General features: G+C 38.2%; 2 long non-coding RNA genes across 10 annotated transcripts in view; one reads left to right on the top strand and one right to left on the bottom strand.

Annotated features, from left to right (window-relative positions):
- The first annotated feature begins 4,608 nt into the window (after window positions 1–4,608).
- LOC135289778 (uncharacterized) lies at window positions 4,609–16,025 on the top strand. 6 transcript variants are annotated; one of them, XR_010352517.1, is made up of 6 exons: window positions 4,609–5,250; window positions 6,231–6,426; window positions 10,878–10,946; window positions 11,728–11,825; window positions 12,475–12,657; window positions 12,756–13,043. It is a non-coding gene; the product is annotated as an uncharacterized LOC135289778 (long non-coding RNA). The 6 variants fall into 6 exon arrangements; XR_010352514.1 differs by lacking the exon at window positions 6,231–6,426 and having other exon boundaries at window positions 4,609–4,853; XR_010352516.1 differs by lacking the exon at window positions 6,231–6,426.
- LOC135289775 (uncharacterized) overlaps window positions 9,527–26,445 on the bottom strand; it is a 34,946-nt gene continuing 18,027 nt past the window's right edge. For 2 of the 4 annotated variants that reach the window (XR_010352505.1, XR_010352504.1), the window contains one exon: window positions 9,527–17,797. This is a non-coding gene — a long non-coding RNA (uncharacterized LOC135289775). Of the gene's footprint in view, window positions 17,798–22,355; window positions 22,448–26,445 lie in introns of all 4 variants that reach the window. The other 2 variants (XR_010352506.1, XR_010352507.1) reach the window with 2 other exon arrangements.

The following is a 26,445-nucleotide window of genomic DNA, read 5'->3' as shown; positions in this document are numbered from 1 at the left end:
GTGAGTGCTGAATTCTACACAAGTCACCAGCGTTCTTTCGTGGTGAGTAAAGTGAAAGACAAACCTACCTACTCTAAGAGGAGTGGGGTCAACAGATTTAAGGAAATTACAGTCCTCTATGCAGCAGGGCCTAACATGGAACGTTTCACCTCATTTTGCCCACGATGCACATCTATGGGAGGACACTAAATCTGTACCGTGTTCAATAGAATCTACTAAGATCAAAGGTGGTTTAGAATAAAATGGTCTAGTTTTACCTGTTGAAGAAGAAAACAACAGATCTTCAAACATGAGAGGGTGTTGTTAAGGTAATGGAACATGATGTTGCACCCTGGTCGCAGGAGGCGATCTGGACACACACCAGGAGGGGCCACGCCCTACCTCAGCCATCAGCAGGCAGAGTCATGGTTTGGTCACTCTCGGAGGTCCTAAACTGCCAGAGGCAGCTGATAAACATGGAACCAGCACCGAAGGATCGGGGCAAATGGAAAAAGGAAGGACTCTCTGCTTGCTTTTCTGAGCTGCCTTTATTTCTTTCCCACACAGAAACGGTGCCGGGGCAGCGCCGCTTGGAATTGGTAGCATGGATTCTTTGCTGGGGCAGAAGCAGCACTGAAGCGAGACAGAAGACACAACACTCGCAGGCAGCAGCAGTGCCAGAGGCGCAGGCAGGAGCAGCAGGAGCAGGGCAGCTGATGCTGCACAGGTGTTCTTCTTTCTCGAGGCAGAGAGCCGCGCTGGCTGCAAAGAGCTGCACAGTGCGGATGCAGGCAGGACACGAGTGCCGACGTGGTGACAGTGCCACATGGCTCACAGAGGGGGTAGTGGCAGAGACTGGGAAAAAGAGAAAAATAGTGGCTTTTATGGAGATGTGAAGCGGGGGATGGAAACCTGGGGGAGACTGTCCAGCTAACTGTATACATAACCTTAAGCGGGAAAGACACAGACCAATGGCAAAAAGCAGAATTCATAACTGACAGAGAATTCTCTAGATAATGGGCAGGATTTTTGAGGCTAGGCAGGGAAGAATCTGGAATTCTCGTAACTGCTGCAAGACAGGGTTAAGCAACTTTAGACATAGACTGAACATATTCAAACTCCCACTGCAGGGAGACACCAAACAACTGCAACAGACAGGGAGAGACTAAACATCTTCAAAATCCCCACTGCCACAGGAACAGAACTGTTCTAGAAAGTGGTTGGCGATAGAAAATATACTGTGGCCACAAATTTTGTCTTGAAATATTTAGTCTGGACATTATGGAGAAAAAACTTCATGAGGGTGATAATGCAGCACTGGAAGGGGGTACTGAGAAAGCTATGCAATCCCAGTCCTTGGAGGCCTTCAGGAGAAAGACTTCTATAATATTAAATTTTAAATTGGTATAAATCTGTAGTGACTTTTACTCTATTTCTAAAAACTTGATTTAATGCTGGCTTAAAATATGCAGTTTTACTTCATCTTAAAAACTTCTGTAAAACCATTGAAATGTTTCTTGCCAAGTTGCAAGTATATGTGATGCATATTACCCTACACAGTTAACATGAAACAAACAGAATAGTACTATTTATAGGCTGATATTATTCATCCAACATATTGAAACTCCTGTTTCTTTACAAAAAGAAAAGGCCCAGATGGAAGAAATTATTTCTCAAGCAGACTATAAAAATTCACAGTACATTCTTCTTGAATTTTAAGTATTTTAAAAATAAGGTCTTTACATTAAGAAATTTTATTATTTTCCAAAATATAATATTTGGTAGTGCAGCAGTGTCCTGGTTTAGGGCAAGTTTGGGAGACAACCCCCAAAGGGGCTTCTCTACAAAAGCAGATCCATTTGCCCCTCTCCCCTCCAACCGGTTCGGGAGAAAATACCTCCTTGGAGAAAAAGTGGAAAGAAACCTGTTTATTAAACAGTAGAACCCAAACAATATTAAACAATAAAACTTCTCACTGCTCCAAAGAAAGCAAACTCAGAACAGTCCCCTCCCCGGGTTGCAGCTCAGCTTACTCAGTCTTTGATCAGTCTCTCGTGTTGGAAACGCCGCGGCCCAGGCCCGGCCAGGGGGCCACAGGTGGAGCTGCCGGTGCTCTTCTGGGTGTTCAGTCCAGAGCAGGCTTGAACAGGTCCAAGAAAAAAGGAAAAAATCACAGTCCAGGGAACTGCTTTGCCTCAGCTAGCTAAAACTAACTAAAAGCAGAAAAAAAGGGAAAAAGGAGCTCTGTCCGGCTGTCTGTCCATCCGCAGACAACACAGTCCAGGAGCAGGAATGTGGAGGAGTGAGAGCAGTCTGAAAACAAACTGCGCGCTTCTTCCCTCCCCTCTTCACTGTCTGGAAGAGAGTCTTAAAGGTGTAAAACTTATTATTTGGTATAAACAGAACATGACGATTGGGGATAAAAGCATCATATAATCAACCCAGGACAAGCAGTATATTTTATTTTTTTAAAAAATTAAAACTTTTAAACCTTACCAGCCCTGATACTGCTTAATTTAGTCACCTTCTACATATTCTACAAACAAGACTTTTCCTGTGACCTTCCTACGACTGACAAGTGAGTTTCTGAATATGCATGACACATATTGAAATAATGTTACCTCTCCAAAGCTGAGAGCTGGGACAAGCACAAAGTTTGTTCACTGAAAGTCTTTCTTTTTAAGTGAAATTTCACCTGCTTGCCTGTTTTGTTTCAGGGTTGCTCTTGATTGGTATAACTGAAATTGCAAATAGATAAGTATTTTCTGTGTCAAAGAAAATCCAAAGTACAATATTTTGTAGCCATGATATTTTATGAAAAATCCTTTGCTAGGATTTTTCTCCTATTCTAGATGAGAAGCCTCAGAAAATAAAAGTAGACAATTAACTATCTGATGGCTGTGGAATGTGGTCTGGACATTGTTTACCAACAGGTGCATCTACGATTGGTCAATGTGACTTTTTTCTACTTAATAACCAATCAAAGATGCAGCTGCATTGGACTCAGAGTCACAAGCTTTTGTTATTCATTCCATTCCTGTTCTTTCTAGCCTTCTGATGAATCCTTTTCTCTCTATTATTTTAGTATAGTTTTAATACAGTATTTTAATATAATATATATCATAATACAATAAATCAGCCTTCTGAAACATGGAGTCAAGATTCTCATCTCTTTACTCGACCTGGGAGCCCCCGTTGGAACAACCATAACACTTGTCACATGTAAATAGTGAGATGAAAAAAACCCTTAGGAATACTATGTAAAGATACTGGTATTGGCAATAAGGTATGAAAGTTAAGGGTTTAAAGTATAAAAAGTATAAAGGTTTAAATATTCTTTAAACAGAACATTGGTATTGCCCAATATAACAATGAATTTACATAGAATTGCCATCAGTCTTGTCATGTTTAATTCAGTCCAAGGCCAAATAAAGTGATAGATATTTTTCTATTATAAAAGTGACACATATTTTTCTGAAATCTAAATTATAAATTACACCAGAATTAGGGTGTCTGTTCAGTACTTTATCCTTCCAGTCTACATAAAATTGAAGACTGGTACACTGGGTTGGTCTGTTGTAGGTTTGTGAATTTTTTTTAAATTTTTTGAAGTTTCCCGAAATGCTGGATAATTTTTGTAGTCTTTAAATTCTAATAGAGTGTGGGTATTGTAGGTTAGAATTTAAATTTATATATTGTAGTCATACTCTTCCAGGAGGTCTGGACCACTTACCTTGTTTCTATAAAGAGTATATACTGATATATTTTCATTATTAGATCAAAGGAATAGTGCATTACACAAAGCCAGTTGCAAATGAAATACCAAAATTGGCTGCAGTATAGATATTGTAATCAATTATAATTCTAAGGTGGTTTTTTGGAAATCAATAGAGGAAATGAAAAAATAAGACAATACTGAAATTAATAAAGTTGTGAAATGTTACTTAAAGTAGATTCATATATACACATTGACTGGAATGAACATAACAGATTTTGTAGTTAGGCTATTAGGCTATGGAAGGGAGGAAGTGGCAGAAGGAAGTGGCGGGAGGGAGGGAGGGAGGGAGGGAGGGAGGGAGGGAGGGAGGGAGGGAGGGAGGGAGGGAGGGAGGGAGGGAGGGAGGGAGGGAGGGAGGGAGGGAGGGAGGAAGGAAGGAAGGAAGGAAGGAAGGAAGGAAGGAAGGAAGGAAGGAAGGAAGGAAGGAAGGAAGGAAGGAAGGAAGGAAGGAAGGAAGGAAGGAAGGAAGGAAGGAAGGAAGGAAGGAAGGAAGGAAGGAAGGAAGGAAGGAAGGAAGGAAGGAAGGAAGGAAGGAAGGAAGGAAGGAAGGAAGGAAGGAAGGAAGGAAGGAAGGAAGGAAGGAAGGAAGGAAGGAAGGAAGGAAGGAAGGAAGGAAGGAAGGAAGGAAGGAAGGAAGGAAGGAAGGAAGGAAGGAAGGAAGGAAGGAAGGAAGGAAGGAAGGAAGGAAGGAAGGAAGGAAGGAAGGAAGGAAGGAAGGAAGGAAGGAAGGAAGGAAGGAAGGAAGGAAGGAAGGAAGGAAGGAAGGAAGGAAGGAAGGAAGGAAGGAAGGAAGGAAGGAAGGAAGGAAGGAAGGAAGGAAGGAAGGAAGGAAGGAAGGAAGGAAGGAAGGAAGGAAGGAAGGAAGGAAGGATCCAGACATATTAAATAATTAGTCTAGTTTTTATTTCTTCAGACTGCTGAAAAAATCCTTCTGAACTGATTGAGTCTGTGGATTTCGTTGTTTTGGGTTATCTGGCTTGGAGCCCCGGCTATCTGCTCGGGGGGCCAGCTATTGCCGGAGACTACCCATGGGACAGATAGCCCAGAGGGGAGAGCCGGAGGCCAGGATAGCTCAGCGGGGGCTCAGGCAACCTAGGCAAGCTATAGTGATTTGCAGCTCTTAGTGACAATCAGCTCTTTTGTGATCTCCAGCTCTCTTAGCTTGCTAGGTGCTGCGGCAGCAGACGCAGGGGAGAGAGATGAGAAGCGCTGTATGGGGTTCTGCAGGATTCTTTTATTTGGGTCTCCGCGAAGGATGCAGTGACAGCTCTTCTGCCGAACCGGGCAGAATCAGGGGTTTTTATACCCTACAGGGGTTTTGAAAACTGTCCAATAGTAAGGGTCAGGGGAAAGTGACCTATGGATTTACAGGGAGATAAGCAGGGTCTGAAAGGCGGAAGAGAGGGACTGCTAGGGTCATGCTGACTTGGCATTTCCTAGCTCTTAGGCCTCTGATCGCCAAGGCCTTGCAGGCCCTGGGCCTGCTACATTGGGTAATGTGATAACAAAGCCAGTTAGGGGCAGCTGATTTGCTTAATGCTCATTATTATTGTCATAGGCTGTGACACCTCACATGAACTCTTTATTAGTGAGCAAAAAGAAAGAAATTTGTGAGATCAGCCAGTGTCAATAGGAATTAATCAGTTTCAATATATTCACAAGCTAAACATTCTCTTCCTTTAAAACATAATCTCAAAGAAATAATTTATGTGGGATCATACTGAGGAAAGCAAGGAAACTTTAAATGGCATGCTTGATTCCATTGGTTATAATAGTCTACAGATTAAATGAGATTATTATATTGGTCCCAAGGAAGAATACTCACATAACCCATAGAAGAGACTTTTTCACCTCTCCTTGAGATAAAATAGTGAAAGCTGATGTGAGTTGGGAAAACAGAACTAAAAATCCCCACAACATTACTCTTCTCTGCTTTTATTATTTCATGGCTATCAAAGTAATTCCATAGTGAATAGCTTTATAAAAATTATAAAACTGATGCAGCTTTCTTTACCACAGAATGGTAGTTTTATTTTTATTGCTATGGATTACATTTTACCGTCATATTATGAGAATGCAGCCATCCAAAGGAGGCACTTCAAAATATGTTTTATTTTATATATGTGTTAGCCAAGACTCTACTTGAGTCCTGTGGCCTAAGTAGAAGGACGAGTCCAGCAGGAAGGGGAATAAAAAAAAAAAGTTCTAGAACTGGAAAAATATTAGGAATGTCTGTAATTAGTCTAAGTTACAAGCAAGGATTGCATAAACAATATTTATTTATTTCACTGGTTAAAAAATACAGAAAAATAGCTTCTGAAAAATTGTGTATCAATTTCTGAATATTTTTTATAGATCAGATCTATGTTTTCTAACTGAGCTTCATTAGCCATATTTCAATCCACACACTTTTGTCTGTAGTGCTCTCACACACAAAGAAAAGATTAAATTGCTATCTTGTCCTCCTGAGCAGCAGGAGGAAGAGAATGGGTAGCACAGGAACCGGATGACATGCATGTGGTAAGGTCTGTGGTAGCACCCACCTCTATAGAAAGACAAAGTAGTTGCTAATGAATTTAAATGTGTTTGTAGAAGGAAAAACACAGTTCACATTCACTAATTAACTATGCAATGGATTTCTGGCTGTAACTTAAAAAAAGTTTCAAAAGGTAAGTGCACAAAAATAAGGAAATTATGATTTGAAGTTTCATTAAAGATTTGTGTTGTCATTGTGCATGTGACTAACGATCCAAAACAACCTTGAAAGATTTGTATACCACAAACAAGGTGGACTGAACCTCAAGAAGGAGAGAAAAGTTCCCTCTAAGGAAAAAACTGGGCACATTTCAAAAAAACCTTGATTATACAAAAAAGGACTGTGCATAAATTAAAGACCCCCAGGGGCAGCTTCAACTTGCAGCCAAAATCAAGTTTTGCTGCTTTACTCTGTTGGCTAGTTTCTAATTGCACACTGCAATGAAAATCGTTTATAACTAGAAAGGTCCCATAACAACATGGCAAAGGCACAGGGGCTGCAACAGAATATTAGAGAAACTTACCCTGTGGGCGATCACTAGATACTGAGGAAGATAATAACTGCTCAGCTACTCTGAAATAATTTAGTCATAAAAGAATGTTCATTAAAATAACGTTAAAGAGTGTTTTCAATGTGGTGTGCAGGGACGTAGCTGTGTGATTCTTTTTAATATTAATGGGAATTGCGTGGCTAAACCCACACACACTGTGATGAAAATCTGCACTTACAGTTTTAACAAAAATCCATAAAAGGAAACAAATTCAGGTGAAGGTTTAATTCTGTTTTGCCATGTTATTGCTAATAATACAGTATGTATGATTAGTGCATAACAATTCTAATAAAAATGCAGCTACACCTAAGCTCATAATGAAAGAAGGAGAGAAGGAAAGGCTTACCACTGTGGCAAAGCACTGATTACACAGAGAGGACAAATACTGATGGTAATATATAATTCTTCAATGTGCATTGTTTGTGTAGTAGGCTGCAGCACAAATGTGTTGGTGAACTACAAAATAGTTTAATTGCATGTTTCAAATGAGAGGAAGTTAAAAATATGAATGAAAACCAGAAATTTTAATGTTTAGTGGAAAAAGCCCTTATGATCAGACAGAAGTAGAAACACCTTCTTTTAATGAGAATTTACATACAACTCTTGGAGCCTAAATGTCTCAAAAAATATAGGATCCGTGGTGAAGCCAGTTTGCTCTTATTCTTCTCAGCTACACAACCCAAGACTGGCATAAATATGACTAACTGGGCTGATGTAAAATAGACTTCTGATAAAAAAGTGAGAAAACTATTTGATTTTTTTTAAAAAATGATCTGCAGTGACAACAAAGAGCCATATTTGAACTTCACTCAGACCAATAATATGCAGACTAGCAAAGAGGGAGATGATAAAAGAGCAGGTCCTTTTAAGGCAATTTTCTAGTTCACTTTTACTGGTAACTGCTACTTTCATCCTCATAGTGAATATCAGAGATATTTGTTCTCCAATTTTATTGTATCTTGTGCTTCATGTTTTGTTTTGTGAGCAGAGATCTGGGTTTTTTTGAGTGAATGTGAGAGAGAATGTGTTGAGAATTTAAAATTTCAGTAAATGCCAATTATTTATAACAACAATGCCCTAAGACAGTATTTGTGTCCAGTTTTATCATATGAAGAAAAGATTGGAGCCATTGAAATTTCAAAACATGAAAATGACAAAGCAATGGATTTTCTATTATAATCACACTTGTTGGAAGCCCTCTTATCAGGAGGCAGTAATATGAAGAGGAAGCTCAGAGTATAAAGCTTTTATTATATCTTTTATTTTTGAAAGAACATTATGAGAGCTTAGCATTGCTTTTAAATGGTTAACACTATAAGCATTCCATTTTAATTGGCACTTCTGTGATTTATCACTATATCATGTTGGGAACACCACATTAGGCCATTTGTAAGTGAATAGCAGGCTACTACTGTACATCTGACAATACTTGAAGATTTCTATTGAAGGCATCTATTAAGAAGAGACACCTACTAAGAGAGATCACATCCCATTTTTTCTAACTACTGTGTTGTAGTGAATTGTACTGAATTGTATCCTTCCCTCCTGAGCAGAAATATAATTCTTGCCATCCTATCTATCACACTGCCATGTTTCCCTGTTTTCCAATGACATGAAAAATATTATTTCGGTTTCTAAACTGAGAACACCAGGAAGTTTAATCCCACTGAAAGTAATTTTCTTGATCATCTCATCTTGTTGTTTCCTCTCTAATCAAAACGGTGTTCTCAGTCCTCACCCGTTCCATAATGCTTGAGGTAAGTAAGACATTATATCAAAACCTGGGTTTAGATCAAGGGTGGAGTTTCCTCGTGCTAAGGTCTGGAAATATATTAAGCTGCTGCCACTGACCCTACCATGGCTCTCTTACTTAATGACTTTCCATCTAAAATCAGTCAGACCCTGAGGCTGCAACAAACAAATATTGCCTCTAAACACTGGTTCAAACTCCTAGCCCTGTTTGTCTCTTAGTGCTCTTTTCTATCCAGCATTCAAGTGTTAGATTGATGATCCTCAGCAGCATCTGCATGACTCCATTTTAGAGAGCTGCATTGTTCAAAACCTTTCTAATCTGCCTCATATAGCCTTATTTCAGGATCTTGATTCTAATTTTAGAAAAGCAATCTTGACACATTGTGATACAAGTAGACTTACCTTAGTATTTTGATCTGGCCCAAATGATTTCTTTTCAATTCCTACATTGCATATTGCATTTTTTGCATTGGCATCTGTTACTCCATGTACCATCTGTCTTTATCGACACTTAGGTACACAGATGTGCTGTTGCAGTGCAAAATGTTAGATATAAGTTTAACCTTCCCTTTTTCTAAAATTTGTCACAATAACAATAATACTTTGTCAACAGACAATATTTGCTCTTATTTCAAGTAGGGTTTTTCAGGCTTTTCTTGCTCTAAAATCTGGGATTTTCATGAAAGAAAACCCCACAAAACTTATGATGGTAATGCTATCATCTGAGTTCAAGGTTATTTTCTGTATTATTTGTTTTAGTGCCAGTAGGTTGCTTTGCACAGAATTAGTTTAAAGAAACAAACTGAACACCCTAATGGAGACTTGCCAAAAAATAAGTCATAGAATAGTACGTTATAATAAATGCAGGTTACTGCAGTGCAAACTTATTTCTCATCTTAGGGTATAGACTTATGTATGCATACATGCAATATTTAGAAAGATTAAATCGAATGAAGGTTTATCATAAACAAATGGCCAAGAATTACATCAGAGAAATAGAAAAAACTCTTATATGATAGCTCTAGGTGTACACAACTTAGTAGTGGGATACCCATGATACCATGACATGGGGATACTATATGCAGTCTCTTTGTCACACTTACTTTTCATACTAAAGTTGCCTTAAAGCAAAACCAGTACACAATTCCTAAAAAAAAGGTATGTATTGAAATTTATTTTAAACTATTGTAAATAATTAAATACTGTTTAGATTCTTGGAGAGTCTGACCTCTGATATTGCTATTATATAAGTGAGGAAGATTGAGATGGATATGTACCTAGAAGAAATCATAATATCTTATAATTTTATATAAAAATAAGTTTCCTTGTTGGAACAAATGAGTAATTTTTCACAGAGATTATTTCATTTAGATTTATGGCATTTTAAAGGTTTCTCAGGTAAGTATTCAACAGTAACAAAATTATGACACTCCAGCCACTTGTAAAAATGGCTGTATTGTTCGAAGTCACAGTATTTCAGAGATAGAAGCATAGACAGGTGCTGGAAAACAAGAAATTCCTCAAAGGAATTTCACTAAGGAATATCATGCTTTCTCTTCCCCTCTAAGTAAGGTAAAACTATATCAGCTGTGAACATATTGAAGGAAAAAGCTCTATAGATAAAATCATAGTTTGAAATTTTGATTTTTTTTAACTGAATTTGAAGAGTTAAGAGAAAACCATAAGGACATTTCTCACCTAAACTTGAACTTGAACATTAGATCTGACTTCTAATTTAAAGCTACAATATGATTCACAACAATGTGTTGTTTTTCGAGGCTCCATCCACTCAAAATGTGTGTATGCCTTCACAAACACAGTTTCTCTAAAAAAACTGTATGACAGAATGCTTTCCCAAAAGCAACAGAAATCTTAAACTAAAATATTTGCATGTATTCTTTTCTATACATCTTTAACATTTCTATACATATTCCTCCCACTAGCTTTAAAGTGGAGACCAAAGAATAATGGTCAGAGATATAATTCCTCTTTGCTGGAAAAAACATGATGGAAGTGGATTTTCCACATCTATGGCTCTAACTGTACCGCAAAATGCAAGACAGCATGCTCCAGGAAAAAAGTACATAGAGAAACATAAAAACAAAACTGTAGTGAACAGGTATCCATCACTCCAAATTAATCACATGTACATAAGTCCAGCCCCATCCAAACTTAAAGGAAGATATTATTGAAATAGAGGAATTCTCTTATGTTTAAATTATTCTAAAAACTATTTAAATGACTGGGCTTGGTGTTAATCAATCTTCTGTAATATTTTGCAGTGTTTTTGTCGTGTATAACAGAAGAGAGAAAGCAGACTCTAGAAAGCTAGGAGAAATTACAAAACCAAGGTAATTTCCTATAAGAAATTACAAAAGCTTAGGTAAGCCAATGTCTTACCGAAGCTTTTCCCTTTTTGCCTTTTTTTAAGAAATTGGCTTTGGCTTATATTTTGGTTGTATTTTATGTATTCATATATTAAATTAAAAATGTTATTATTTTAGACTATTTGACTGAATATTGTGTCAATCCATGAAGATCCTATGGCAGTCCCAATAAAGCATTTTTTAAATCAGTGTGTCCTTTTTTTCACCCATTCTGACTTTCAGCTCAGTCTAATTTCCCTTCCATTCTCCAAACAATTTGATTCTACAAAGGACTGTGCTGTCCCATTTCTCAGATTTCTGATTTTTTCAGGTTTCTGTGCCAGTCACAGTACTGCTCCTGCATCACTCATTTTTGTCCTTATACACACAACAGCCTTAGGCCTTGTACTGATGAGAAATAATAGCAAGACATAAAAGCACTGCTTCCTTTCTCCTTTTTTCCTTCTTTTTTTCATAGGAAACCTTTATTTTTCTCACACCCATATTTCTCAGGAAATTAGTACCAGCTGGACGGAAGAACATTTTATATACATGGCAAGTAAATCTAAAAACCTCTGTAAAACTCCACACTGTATAAGACTGTAATACCTAACACATTAAGCAGGCAACCTCTCCTACTTAAACCTATTAATTCCTTATAATAAACTGAATATCCTGATCTTAATCTTGTTTATCTTTGTTAATGCTATATACACATGTAGATGGATAGCACATAAATGTCTCAAATGTTATTTCCTTTGTACAGTTTTCTGTCTCTTGTTTAAGATGAACTCTATGTATTCCTGTGATACATCATTTGAATCTGAGGGGCCACGTATCTTATCACAAGTCTTCTGCAAAATGGTAAGAGAGACAGCAAAAACTATTCCTGGGGGCAAACAGAAGAGAAAATAGGAAATGGGGGAAAAGTGTTGGAATAAGTAGTACCAACATGAACAGAAATTAGTGTAAAGTAAAGACTGCGAAAGAGTGAAAGAGTGAAAGAGTGAAAGAGTGAAAGACAAAGCTGCACAGAACAAATAAGGTATTCCTCTGCATATGTAGAATAAGAAATCAGAGAGAAAGTATTACTAATGCACAGAAAGAAGAGAAAAAATGTAGTCCATGGAAAAGTATAACTCTAAAATAATAGAGCTCTGAATTACTTGACAGGCAAAAAATATCTTTATTTATAAAAAAGACATAGCTATTTATAGCAGATAAAATTTTATTTTATTTCCCTAAAGTATGAAGGTTTACTAAATAGTCATATGGTAACATCAGATTGCAAAGTGTCTATACATTTAGTGGGAAGGGCAACTGCCTGTGGAAAACACCTTTCATCATTTTGGAAAGAAGACAAAATTTAATTTGCAGAGGATCTTTTAAATCTACCTATTCCTACTATTTTTTCATTATAGCTTGAGCCCATTTTGTAGCTTTCACTCTCATTTTGTATTTTCTACTTCGTTATTTCTTTTTTTCACTTTTTCTGAAAAAATGTTCGTTTCAGTGCTTAGCCACCGAAAACAATGGAAGAACCCCAGTTTTCACTAGTAATATTTACATTGCATGTCAATCTGCAGACACCGGGTACTGTTGATGATAAGATATATAAATTCAAATGCATAAAATCATAGTCAAAATGGAGAGGACAGGAAAAGTCAAGCCAAGAAAAAATTGATCAAGGAAACAAGTAAGGAAAAAAAACTGAAGTGTAGAAACAAGCAAACAAAAGTTCTCCAAAGAATGTTCCAACAAAAATATTCCAATAATGCATCTTTTCACTTTTAGGTAGAAGACTGGCAGGTGTATTTACAAATAACCTCAAGAGTCACTGCCATGAACCGTACATCAGTGAAAGAAAATTTAATATTTATAATTATTAAACTTATGCATTGATGTTGGAAAATACTTTTGTTAATAGATTGCTGTGTAAGATCCCTGCATCATGCTAAACTGTTTTACTAAATGTTACCTTAAGTGCTACAATTTAGTAGAAGCTGAAGCATATTTTATGTCATTTCACTGCTTATTTTTGTACCTAAGGTGTAGAAAATGAAACATTGCATAATTTGCAATTGTGGGAATAGTTAAAATTAATAAAATTAATTTGGAATAAAAGCCACTGTGAGTACATCTGAGTATTAAATGTAGTCAAGAACGTGCAATTTTACATAAAAGCATATCATTAATCAGTATGCTGATTAACCAGTTTGGAGCAAATTGCAGCACAGGACTTCAGGACAGAATTTTTTTCAAATTCTACTACAGCCACTACTGGACTTTTAGTACATCAGATGCCCCCACTGCTATGCCACTGCATTCCAATGAAAAGTTATTTCTCAACATCTTCTGCTACATATGTAGCATATATGTATATATCACTGAATAATAGAATCTATTAGGTTGGAAAAGCCCTCTGAGATCATCAAGTCCAACCTGTGACTGAATACCACTTTGTCAACAAGACCACGGCACTGAGTGACACATGCAGTCTTTTCTAAAGCACCCCTAGGGATGGTGACTTCACCACCTTCCTGGGCAGCCCATTCCAATGTCTAATCACCTTTTCTGTAAGAAATTCCACCTTACACCCAACCTAAATGTCCCCTGACACAGTTTAAGTCTATGTCCTCTTGTCCTGTCACTAGCTGCCTGCAAGAGATCAACCCCCACCTGACTACAACCTCCTGTCAGCCAACTGTAGAGAGTGATAAGGTCACTCCTGAGCCTTCTCTTCTCCAGGCTAAACACCCCCAGCTCCCTCACCTGATTCTCATAGGACTTAATGTCTAGACCCTGTCCCAGCTTTGTTGTCTTTCTCTGCCTTTCTCTGGATATCTGGAAAATAGGATATCATAAATCCCAAGGGTCACATTCCTGACTGCATATGCCAACATGAAAAGCAAGGTTGTAATGTTTCCATCAAGAGGAAATTAAAATGATAACATTAAGAGCTAGGTTGGTTGGCTGCTAGTCCTTTTGTTGTTGGTTTAGTTTCTTTTTTTTTTTCTTGTTCTTGTTTCTTATAAGCTACGATACCTTAACTTTGAAACCTTACCTTACTACTAAGCATCATTTTGTGCACAGTTGCTACTTATAAAATATTTCCAAAAACAAAGGGAGAGAAGTCTGTAGACTAGTAGAAAGAGAACATGGTGTATTGGAGTTTACCACTATTACTGAATGGCACTGCCTTGGCCTGCTTGGTCCCAGCTGCTGAGCCAAAGAGCGGCACCTGTGGTGTTCTGCACCCCCGAGATGCTCTGGATAGCTATGAGCACGTGGGGACAAGTCCAGGCATGTCCCGAGCTCCAGTGCTTACAGGCTGAGGCTTTTTGGTAGAAGAGGGTCACTCCTCGGGCCTCCCTGTGCTGGAGAAACCTTGTAAGGTGGTGGTGAAGAAGGAATTGGTCCTCATGGAGGGATAATCCAGAGATTTTATTCTGGGCCACAAGGCCTCTGAATCCAGTACCATCTCCACCAGAACCCCTCAGCGCATGATGTGCCCACCCTTTTAACCTGGGGGAGAGGGGGAAGGAGAGGGAACATAGGGACCATCAACCAAGTATGGGGGGAGGAGGCCTCAGGTGAGAGGGACACCGGGATGGGTCAATAGCCCCCCAAGGGGTGGAGAGCATCCTCTGAGCCTGCCAACCACTCGATGCTCCCCTGGAATTTCTGGGTTGATAGACAGTGCCCAGCAGGGGTCAAAGGTGGGGGAAAGGAGAGGTGATTGACACACCACCTTGGGAAGGAAACCTCAGGGGAGGGATGATGGAAACTGAGGCACACCATGACAACACACTGCAACAATGGTGCCATTGATAATGTTATAGTCAAAACTTATATTCTTTATGAACTGGATTGGCTTTCTGCTGCAGAACTGATTCTTGGCATTTGCAAATTCTTTGAGTGAGACCTTGGTATTCTCATCCTCTGGAGTGGAATGGGTTTTTTTAAGGACACTTAAGGGTGTAGTTAAAGGAAAATGCATATCTATAATATAACTAAATATAACTGAAAAACATATAGAAACAATTTACAACATATAACTTGTTTGACATACTTTTATGTGCATAGCTTGGTTGTCAGTTATATTTGATCTCTTTTCCAGGCAGAAGACTGCATTCCTATTGTGTATTACTTGTATGTTGCATACAAAATTGATAGAAAATACAATTCAGCAGTGGAAGAAAATCAACAGTCATCTGATGGAACATTTTATATACAACTCTAAAGAAAATTGTGTGATAAAGGAATGGACACAGATGATTAGGGCTTTTTTTACAGTCTATTAGCACTTTCAGATCTTAGTTATTCCTCAATACAACACAGGAACTATTAAAATTCGGACTCAAAACACCAAACTTCAAAACATCACTATGTCAATTCCCTCTGATTAATGGTGCCATTAAGGTTACCTGTTAAAAAGAAAAGAGAAAAGGAAAAGGAAAAGGAAAAGGAAAAGGAAAAGGAAAAGGAAAAGGAAAAAAAAGGAAAAGGAAAAGGAAAAGGAAAAGGAAAAGGAAAAGGAAAAGGAAATACCAAACATAACAAACAAATAAAAAAAAACCCAACCCCAAAGAAATCAGGTACAATTGTGTGCCAACATGACATTTTGCATAGGTTCATCTATATGACCTTGCCTTTTTGGAAACTCAAAATGCCCTCACTGTAGAAGAAAAACCATATTCTCCTAAAAGAGTTATATTTTTCTTTTCTCCTTATCCAGCTTCAGTGCTACTGTACTGCCTGTAAAGGACTGTTAAAGAGTGACTTATTTTGCAATTGCCATTTGCTATTTCCCGTTTGCCCTTGATAAGATCTGTAGTTGAAGACCCAATGTAATAATGGGCCATGATCATTCCGTCAGTAATGGGCCACGACCTCCCAAGGTAGCAAAGATGAACACACTCCCACCATTACAGGTGAGCAACCTGCATGTGCACAACTGAGCATATTCTGGGAATGTGATGAACCTCGATTAACGTGCCATTGTCATGCCCCCCCCACTGCAGTGAAACTGCTGAGCCAGTGCCACAAAGCAGTGCTCAGCCAAGACAGAAATGAATGGGCAGCAGGTCCCAACAGAGCTCTACCCACCAACAGAGGAAAGAAGGATCTTCATAGGATGCCACAGATTCCTGGTGGTTACTACCTTTCTCAGTTTTTGTAATTCTTCACTTTTCCATACTTTTCTATATTTTCTCCTTGCTCTCTTTTAAAATGAATAAAAGTGAAATACCATTTTGATTATAAATGTTTGATCTCATTTGTGTATTAATCTCACACTGGATATCGTCAAACTATCCCTCTGCTCCATGTTCATGGTTTAGAATGCATCCCTGGATTGGGACAATACCATATAATCTGAAATAAATATCCCCCATATCAGCAATCTAGAAAATAACAGTTAGCACCTACTTTAGTTATGGACTCTTTATTTCTCTTTTTCTGAATGCAGAGTGAATTCTCATTCTAGCTGCAAAAGAATGCTGCAGCATTTTGATCAAAACAAGCAGATGTATTCAATTTCTTCACCTGAATGGCATAGCAGCTATTATCAAATTACAGTTCAGAAGTTATGAGATATAACAGTGTAATGACCCAAAGTTGCATTCTGAGGGCTAACATCTAGAACACAAGCAAAATCCACAATTTGGGAATAAACAACAAATAATATCCTGATAAATTATCTATTACAAAAGCCCCAAACAAACCATAAAAGCTCTCTCCCTCAAAAGCACAAACTTTAACCAAGATGGGAAAGTATGATAGACCTGGTAGGGAGTCATTTTTGGCTAGGTTTTGGGGATTTTCTTCCTATGTTTCTCCTGATTTTTTATGTGTTTTTTGTTTGTTTGTTTTAATTTAATGAAATTTAAAGTACCAGAAAAATGTGAGATCCTTTATTTGCAAAGTAATTCAATTATTGGAGAGTGAAATTATCAGAGTAAAAATGTTATATTTTAATTTTGCCACCATAATTCGATCCATGAGTGAAGGCAATGTAATTTACCTTCTTTTTAAAGTGGGTCGCTTGGGGCAGATTATCATGAAATTATGCTGAATGACCAGTTTTTAAATATCATCCATCCATCCATCTATTCATCTGTCCATCATCTATTTATCTCTACATGACAGAGATAGATAGATAGATAGATAGATAGATAGATAGATAGATAGATAGATGATAGATAGATAGATAGATAGATAGATAGATAGATAGATAGATACATAGATAGCAGGTTTACTTTAGAACAATTTGATTGCAATGGAAATGAGGTATGAAGCCTTTCTGGTTACTAGCTATAGAAATGTAGAAATATAGAAGTGTAAGATTTTGCATAAGAAAATATATATGGAAAATAAATAAATAAGAGTAGATAGTGGAGAGGAAAGTCATTGCCACTCACAGACTGAGCAAAGAGATTTCTTTGTTGCAATTTCAATGTCCTTTGGTCGAAGCGATGGTTGAAGTCTTGCTCCATCAGTACTGGGTGAATAAAGTTCAGTTACTATTCATTCAGGTTCAGATGGGAAGGTCCAGGTACCACCCTTGGTAAGGAAATGGTTTTACACTGTCTGATGCAACACCATGCAACATTATGGATTATGCACAGTCCTCTGCTGCAGAGCCCAAGAAATGGGTCTAGAGGCCTTTTGGGAGTCTTTGATGGCTCATGACCCATTCTCGATACAACAGCTGTTTCTCATGTCACCATAGCTGAACCAATTCCGCCTTGTCAGAAGGGGTGAATATCTTCAGGCATACACATGACTGTTCTAATGCCTCCCCTTGGCAGGAGGGATTTCGACCTGTGAGCTGTCTTAGGAGTAAATTGACATGATTAAAAGAATTATTTGATCTTGCAGAATCTGCTTATTTTCAACCTTTCCCCTTAACTGGCTCAAAATCCAGCTTCTTACCAAACAAAGGTCAGTTTTTGTGATCATCCTCTGGTGGTAGTGCACACTCCCTCTGCACCTGGGCTGTTCTTGAACAAGTCTCAGGTTTTGCCATTACACCCCCTAAACCTCCCCTCCTCCCCTTCAGTTTCAGGGGTGCAAACCTGGCTGCAACAAAACACACTACTACTTTTGCTAATTGCTGTGGGTGTCATTAAACCTTAACCCTTTCATTTCAGCTTTAATTTAACCAGAAGATATTCACAAGAAACATTTAGTATGACCATCACTATATTCAAGATCACTGATACGCAAAACCCAGTCAAAATAATTATTGATGCACTCAAATTTACACAAAGCCTAAAAGTGTGGTAGATTTGAACTGATACTGTTTTTCAGAAGAGCAGTATTGGCACCATAGTAGAAATAAAGAAGTGAACAATTTTCTTCTTTTCCTTTTCTTTCTACTTAAGACCAAAATCAAACCAAGCCACCATCACATAAATCCACAAACCTCCAAAAAAACTCCCAAAACCCAAATCTCTCCATGTGATAAGTGAGTACATGGGTATTTACATTCTTCCATCCTAATTCAGCAACCAGTCATGAACACCACAGACGTTCAGGTGCAGTAGCAAATCTTTTACAAGGGGAGAAAGAATATAGAGATCTATGATATTTTATAGATTAACTTGACAATCTTTTTAACAATTGTGCATAGGAACAATTGTTCAGAATCCATTTACCAGGAATCATAAAATGTTTTGATAGGGAAATTAATTTTGTGGGTTTTTTTATAAGCATCAATGTTCTTTCACAACTGAGACACAATAATACTGGCAATATCCACCAATCATTAGTTCCCTTTTCAGATTCATAATAAGGCAGTAATAAGCCACTGCTAGTGAAAGGGAATTAAACAACCAAAAAGCAAAACAAAACCAAACCCACAAACTGAAACTGAACCAAAAATAGAACAACCCCCTCCCCCAAAAAAAGAGACCAAGAAACTATTCAACTGTTATTTTCCATCTTTCTGTAGACATTATTTTCTTAACACCAGTGTTGCCTAGCAGATATTGAAAGACTCTTCTTTTAAACATTTTCTTATTTGCTATGATAGGTTATTACTAAAATAAAGCTAAATCCATGGACAAAGAATATTTCCTCTTGCCAGATATTTTAGCAAAACCAAGGAAATTTATCACCAAAGATATTTCTTTTCACATTTTTATGTGCAGTAAGGAGCATGAGTGTTTCTTCTCAGCAACAACATTATAAAGAAAGTTTGTAAATAGTTTTACAACTAGTCAGGTGAAACAGAATATGGGTATTGCACTGAAAATCTTATATAGGTTTTTTAGTTCGCATACTGTGATCTTCTATTTTGAAGCATTAAATAAAGGAATGATAGTCATAAAATTCCTTCCCTTCTATTAAACAAGAAAGGGCCTTGGGAGTTAAGGAGATGGGAAAAGTGGGAGATTAAACCCTGAAATTTTAATAAGAGAATATATACTTATAAAGAATCACAGAATAACTAGGTTGGAAGAGACCTTAAAGATCATCCAGTGCAACCCATGCCCTAACACCTCAACTGAACCATGGCATTGAGCACCACATCCAATCTTTTTTTAAACACATCTAGGGATGGTGACTCCACCACCTCCCAGGCAGACAATTCCAGAACTTTCTCTTTCTTTCATAAAAACTTTTTCCTAATATCCAACCCATATTTCCTTTGGCCCAGCTTAAGACTGTGTCCTCTCATTCTGTCAGTTGATGCCTGGAGAGACTGACCCCACCTGACTACAACCTCGTTTCAGGGAGTTGCAGAGAGCAATAAGGTCATCCCTGAGTCTCCTTTTCTCCAGGCTAAACACCCCCAATTCCCTCAGTCATTCCTCACAGGGTTTGTGTTCCAAGCCCTTCACCAGCTTTGTTGCCCTCCTCTGGATGTGCTCAAGCATCTCAGTGTCCTTTCCAAACTGAGAGGCCCAGAACTGGACACAGCACTCAAGGTGTGACCTCACCAGTGCCAAACACAGGGGTAGAATAACTTCCCTGCTCCTGATGGCCAGGATGCCTTTGGCCTTCTTGGCCACCAGGGCACACTGCTGGGTCATGAGCAGTGTCACCAGCACGCCCAGGTCCCTTTCTGCCTGAGCACTGTTCAGCCACACCGTCCCCAGCCTGTAATGCTGCAGGGGGTTATTGTGGCCAAATGCAGGACTCAGCACTTGGACTTATTAAACTTCATCCTATTGGACTCTGCCCATCCATCCAACCATTCCAGGTCTCTCTGCAGAGCCCTCCTACCCTCCAACAGATCAACACGTGATCTCAGCTTAGTGTCATCTGCAAATTTACTAACGAAAGACTCAATCCCCTCATCCATGTTGTCAATAAAGATATTGAACAGAACTGGCCCCAGCACAGACCCCTGAGGACACCACTGGTGCCTGGCCGCAGTTGGATGCAGCACTGCTCACCAGCACTCTCTGGGCCCGGCCATCCAGCCAGTTCCTAACCCAGCACAGAGTGCTCCTGTCCAAGCCGTGGGCTGCCAGATTTTCCAGGAGTGTGCTGTGGGAGACAACGTCAAAGGCCTTGTTGAAGTTCAGGTACACAACATCCACAGCCTTTCCTACATCTACCAGGCGGTCACTTGGTCATAAAAAGAGATCAGACTGGTCAAACACGATCTGCCCCTCCCAAAGTCATGCTGGCTGGGTCTGATACCCTGGCCACCCTGTAAGTGCTGTGTGAGCACACTCAATATAAACTATTCCATGACCTTAACAGGTACTGAGGTCAGGCTGACTGTCTGATAAATACCAGGATCCTCCTTCCCACCCTTTTTGTGAATGGGTGCCACACTGGTCAGCTTCCAGTCCTCTGACACTTCACCAGTGAGCCAGGACTGTTGATAAATGATGGAAAGCAGCTTCACAGGCTCATCTGCCAACTCCCTCATCACCTGAAATGAATTCTGCCTGGTCCCATAGATTTATGAATATCCAAGCATCTAAACAGTTCTTGACTGACTCCTCCTGGATAACAGGGGGACCATTCTGTTCCCTGACAGCATCTACCAGCCTAGGTACTAAAGACGAAAAACTAAGGGGATAGAAAAAAGTAGCAAAATTTATTACTGGGGAAGCAAGATGAAATGTCTTTAAACTCTTGGAAAAGCACAGTATGAAGTCTCTTTATATCATATATAGTGCTACTTCATGTTTTATTTTTCAAAATTGTATTGTTTTTCTAACATTCTCAACTTCATTAACCATTCTATTTGAAATGGATGAGAAGTCAGGGAATGAACTTTCCCTCCTTCCCATCACAAACATGTATAACATGTCTTAAACATCAAAATGGAATTTCCTTGTTTTCCTTTTTTTTTTTCTTCAGGGAAAACTCAAACAAAACAGAATGGTGACAGAGTGATAATCTATCAGTCTTAAATTACCTAAGACAGCCTATGTTATCTAAAGCAAATCTCTCAGGAACATTCTCAACAAATTTGTACAGGAAGTTCTGGTGCTGGAGCACAGGAATCACTTTTCAGCTCTTAAAACTTCTAATGTCTTCTGGTACACATTGTGCAGTAAACTCTTATCTTGTGCTTTGGCAGGTCGTCAGTTACTCTGTCAGTGGTTATACCACAGCATGACCCTTCCTTCATGCAAATGACATGATTTCAATTACTATTTTATTAAGTAAAATCAATAAAACAATAATAAAATGGAATAAAGAAATGCTTCTTAAAATCAAGAGAAAGAGTTATTAGCACAAGATGTACACCCTCTGCACTCACACATAAGCTGTCACTCTTAAGCAACCCACTGCATGGCTGTCCAGAAGAAGCCAACCTCCAACACACATTCCCCAGTGGATAACAAGCCCAGATTAACTGTAAGGATGAAGTGACAGAACCACTGCCTAAATCTGTGCATTATATTTTGCTTATGGTCTCCTGGCTGCAGTGAATCCAAGGAGGTGGCTCTGCTGTCACAGCACAGCCAGGTCTGTTGGCAAGTGGTGCCAACAAACCCTGGGGTCTTTGGCACATCTTCCCTGTCCAGCAGCCCCAAAGATTTACCACATAATGTTTATGATGCCTGATCTCTGTGTACCTGTCCATCCAAGCATTATTTTTCTGGTGTCATCCAATCATTTACCATGTCACTCACTTCTCCTGGTTATTTCATTGGTTTTCCTTGGTTTTGATCAAAATCCAGTTGAGAGCAAACATACTCAATATATAGTCAAAAAATTGTTATCAAGACTGAAATGTAGATTCAAATAGCTATTATTATTATTATTTCAGATCTAGATAAAAGAAGAAAGACAACTGAAAAAAAGGTATACCACTATATAAGAAAAATATCTACAACAATAACATTATTATTATTACTATTACTATTACTGTTATTATTCCTCCTTCAAACTCAGTTTTGCTGGTGTCACACTCACTTTTTAACTGTTCTCCTGTGGTGTTAAAATCCATGGAATCACACTGGTGTTGTTAGAAGGGGAACAAGAACTTGATTTTTTTGATTCTTGGTCTGAAATGATTTAAAGGCACAACAGAAGACTCTTTGTAACAGTAAAATCTCCATTTCCAGTCCTGGGGCCTTTGTTCAATAGCCTATGCTTTTTCTCTTCCATCCTGTATATTATATTCTCAGAGCCATAGCCCCTGAAATGTGGTCTAGGTGCAGCTAAGTTTGACCTGTTTTGTAGTCATTATTGGCTTAACAAATGTAGAGGATCAGATAGATATCTGTTTGCCAGTGCAGTATTTGGACCTAAAGATAATTACCCTTATGTATTAATAAACCAGATGTTAATAATCCTGTATAAAATCTTCAGGTGTATCAAGTACCACAACTCTTGAATTGCCTTACAATATTAGAATCCTTATCTAAACTAATGCTACACAGCAAACCTAGAGATGCTGATATAGGGGAAAGTAATTCGTTTTTAAAGGCAGAAAACAATATGGGTTTAAAATCTTATTAATTCCTTATAGATTTGTATTATTTTTTTAATTACTTTCAGGGAATGTACCAAAAGTCTTCAAATTTTTAATAGTCTTCCCAAGCCTACAGAAGTGTTACCTTATGAGTAAACGCTGATTATTTTGCAATGCCTGCAAAATGCATAAAATATTCTTGATACCCTTCAATCATTCATTCCACTTGAGCATATTTACTGTGCCAGTCTTCCAAAGAAATGTATCACAGAAAGCATCTTGTTTACATTTGATGCTGAAGTTGACATTCTATTCTTTTCCTCATATTAACTATTGCCACGCAGCTCCTTTCAGTGAGATAAAATTTTAAATTCGTATAGAATTTATGTTAATTGCAGTTTTTTGTGCAAAAATAAAATTCTAAAAATGTAGATGTTTTCTATGTACAGTCAGTGTATATAGAACATTGTACACTATGTGCAGTGACATCCAAGATATTGGGAAATCCAGTCATAATATTAATTTTCTGTATTTTCTCAACAGAATTTCTGAGATGCTGAAAAGTGAAAGTGAGACAGGTGCTGCTCACATTTTTTAGATTAAGCAGTGTAGATACCGTATTTTGGCCGTAAGAGAGTGATATTTCTTGCCAGCATCTCAAATTATTCTCTGCTTAAGTAATTAATAAGCTTACTATTTCTTGGGTGCAGGATATGGACACTAAACATTTAATAACAAATGCATTTGCAGGCAATTAAATTAAAGAACATAAAATCTTTTTGTTTTGCTTATGCTAAAGGAACACGTGTTTCTGCAAAGTTACTGAGGAAAAAATACTATTACCTTCAAAATCAATAAAGATATAAAATCTCAAGGATCAATAATATTAAAAAAAACATGCAATTTGATAAGATAAATATGATACTAGTGAAATTCTATTCCATCTCTAAAGAAAGGTTAAATCTATCTCCAAATTATAGTCTACTGATTTTAGTATACAACTTTTAGTAGAGAATATTATTTTTCCTTTTATGCATTTAGGATTAAGTTTTTCCATATGACAAGTTTTGCTGTGCTTAAATTAAAAAATCATAGGTGTTGACACAAACTGTGCTTGTAAAAAAAAATCTATGTGCCACCTATTAGGTAAATGTTGGACATTTATATAGTGTTAGAACTTTCAAATATTAACCTCAGTGCCCCATTGTCATGTGAATTTCCATTAAGTAAAAAACAAACAAACAAACAAACAAACAAAAAAAACCCCACCAAAACAACAACCAAAAAAACCACAAACAAACCAAACCAAACCAAACCAAAACAAAAACCTAAACATTAAAAACTGAAGAACTTAAGCAAAAAAAACCCAAAAAAAACCCAAAAAAACCCAACCAAATAAAACTAACGTGAGGAAGAGACAAGATAAGGCATGCAGGTAATATTTAAACCAGATGAGGAATTGCCTTACTGCAAGATCCTTATCTGACACAACAATTTGAGAAAGTTGTCCAAAATGTATTCATTTTACTGAGTACTAGATAGGACTTCTCAATCACTTTAGTCAATTCATTTGAGTCTTTGTGTCAAGAGAATTACAAAAGTGCATGGTCACTTATCTATGCAGTGATAACACATATTCACCAAATGTAAAAACACACAATCTAACAGACCCCTTTCAATACAATAACATACCCATTAATTTGCAAACAAATCCATGTTGCTGATGTAATAATCTTATTTTAGAACAATCGGCTGTAGATAAATTGGCGACATAAAGAAATATCCTGCATAATCCACTACAACTCAAATACTAATTTTTACTTAATAATAATGTTTAATCATCACCCTGACTCTTAAAATGCTTCTCAAAACTTCAGTGACTAATATAAGAAGTATGTTTGGCTAATGCACTAGTTGGCTGATACATTCCTGAATTTAAGAGTATGTACTCTAATGTTGGCAGCTGTTCAACAATTTGGAATCAGTATTATAAACAGGTGCATACAGTGTAGTTATGGTTACTAAGTCAGTTTTTCCCTTTTGCAAGCTGCCATGCATGTAGGTTGCTTCACTTTTTCCAAATTCAATACTCATATTCTGTCCTTTTTGCAAGAATTTTTGTGCGCATAAATTAATCACTTGAAATTGTCTGTAAGAATGCAAATCTTGTCTAAGGTTTGATGGAAATCCTACAGACTGAGGAAAGGAGTGAAGGAATACTATAAACAAACACTAATTGATTTGGAAAGAGTAATTGCTGTAAGAGTTCTATGCAAATCAAATCACTTAATGTCCTTCAGCCAGCACAAAGAGGAAGAAAGCTCTTTTGGCTAAGTAGTGACAATGGAAATCTGGTATTCTGTATCCTGCATGTTTTCTTGCTGAAAGACAAAATACTGGACGTAGCCGTGTAGCTGTGGTGGCTGTCTCAAGTAGAATGATCAAGATTCTAAGAGTCTTTCAAGATGACCCAGTCCAACCATCCACCTAGGACTGCCACTGTAACCACTAAACCACTAAACCACATCATCCTATGTCAGGTCCAGGTGTTTACCTCAAGGGATGGTGACTCTACCAGCTCCCTGGACAACCAATTCCAATGCCTGACCTATCTAACAGTGAATTTTTTTTCTGTCTAATCTGAATCTTCCATTTCAGGTTAAGACCATTTCCCCTTGTCCTTTCATTGTAGGCATGATAAAAGAGACTGGCCTTCACCTCACTAAAACCTCTTTTCAGATAGTTTTTAAGAGAGATGAGGTCTCTCCTGAGCCTCCACTTCTTGAGACTAAACACACCCTGCTTGCTCACCCATTCCTTATAAGAACATGGAGTGAGAGGCCCAAAACTGAACACAGTGTGCTCAAGGTGCAGCCTTAACAATGCTGAGCACAGGAAGATGATAATTTCCCTGTTTCTGCTGGCAGCACCAATCTTGATTCAGGCCACTGTGCCATTGACTTTCTTGGCCACCTTGGCACTATGTTGGTTCATGTTCAGCTGGCTTTTGAGCAGCACTCCCAAGTCCATTTCTGCTGAACAGTTTTCAAGCCACTTTTCTCCCAGCCTGTAGCACTGCCTGGGGTTGAAAGGCAAGTGCAGGACCTGGCACTTCACCTTACTGAATTTTATGCAGCTGTTCTTAGTCCATTGATCTAGTCTGTCAAGATCTCTCTGTAGAGCCTTCTAACCCTCAAGCAGATAATTGTCCAACCAAGCTTGGTGTCATCTGCAAATTTAGTGAGGGTGCAATACGGATCCCCATCGATGAAGATGTTAAACAGGACCAGCCCCTAAACTGAGTTCTGGGGCATAATGCTAGCAACCACACACCAACTGGATTCAGGTCCCTTTACCTACTCACTGGGCCTGACTGTCCAGCCAATTTTTTACCTATCGCCCAAGCAAGCCTCAAGCAACCAGTCTTTAAAAGGATGCTATAGGAGACAGTGTTAAACACTTTACCATATTGACAACAGTCACAATCTTTACCTTATCTACTAAGCTGGTCACTTTGCTGTAGAAGAAGATGAGGTTGGTCCAGAAGGACCTTTGTACATCAGTGTTGGCTAGGCCTGATACGCTGGT

This window comes from Passer domesticus, chromosome Z (genome assembly GCF_036417665.1).
Source record: "Passer domesticus isolate bPasDom1 chromosome Z, bPasDom1.hap1, whole genome shotgun sequence".
NCBI classification, from domain to species: domain Eukaryota; kingdom Metazoa; phylum Chordata; class Aves; order Passeriformes; family Passeridae; genus Passer; species Passer domesticus.
The sequence above is the reverse complement of the archived record's forward strand: the minus strand, read 5'-3'. Positions and strand labels throughout refer to the sequence as shown.